Here is a 1,122-nt window from a genome sequence, read left to right as displayed (position 1 = left end):
ACCTGTTCCCACACACCCTGCCCCCACTACCATTAGAAAATACACAAACATTTTAGCGTTTCATTCTGAGCAGAAGACCTTCACACCTGAAGAGTGCTGGCTGTGACGAATTAAACCGGTTTTACAGGTTTCAATCACAGACCATGTGACATGGGAGTCAGGAAACTAACACACAGCGCCACTGGATTTGATAACGCTATAAAAACGCTATAAAATAATGTGACTTTAACAGAACAAGTTTACAGCACAGTACAAAAATAAATGCTGACCATGACTTTAGAAGCATAAATTGCCTTACACTCAATTTAAACACAAGCTGTCTTTAGCCCTCTAAGCTAGTTCATACAGAAATGTAGAGATCCAGGCTCAGAACACACAGCTTCATTAGCGAATACATATGCAGGACAACTAGAGAAGACGTTTTACAGAGGATGGATTTTTAGAAACATCCCATCAGTGACATCACTGAAGTCAACTCCTAGGTACTGTAACTGTCGTGTGGATAGTTTCACAAGAATCAGACAAAGGTTTAAGCATCACTTGTTCTAGATAAAACTGCAAAAAAAAAAAACAACAACCAATAATGTACTTCTTTGCGGCTCTGTTTGCCCAAATCATATATTCACAACGTGAAATCTAGAAAATAATATTACGTAACCAAAATCCGCAATATGGAAACAGAACCTGTGTAATTGTTGATAGATGATGTACTCGTAACATTTTTTCAAGATGAACTACAACATTTAAAAAATGACTTGTATGTACTTGATATCTCTAATCAATCCACAGGTCCCAGCACAAAACGAAACTAAAACACATACCGTTTCGCGCTTCTTATTAGTTGCTCAAAAAGTAATTTGACCGTATGAAATGCATAATATAAACCTAGAAACATATACGTGAGCAGTACTTAAGCACTGTAGTATCGGTGTTAAGACATACCTTTCAAATACTGTAAATCAAGTTAAAAATATCTCAAGACCGATTCTGGTCATAATGAAACCATGTTTCGTGTATGTTTTCTTTTTCATCTTGAAATAACTCATTTCTAAATACCTTTTTCACTGTTAACATCTTGCAGCAACTCTGCAACAAAATATACACTCTGACAGTTCATCCTGC

The sequence above is a fragment of the Lepisosteus platostomus genome, chromosome 5 (assembly GCF_059453375.1).
Source record: "Lepisosteus platostomus isolate fLepPlt1 chromosome 5, fLepPlt1.hap1, whole genome shotgun sequence".
NCBI classification, from domain to species: Eukaryota; Metazoa; Chordata; class Actinopteri; order Semionotiformes; family Lepisosteidae; genus Lepisosteus; species Lepisosteus platostomus.
This window is presented reverse-complemented; position numbering follows the sequence as displayed.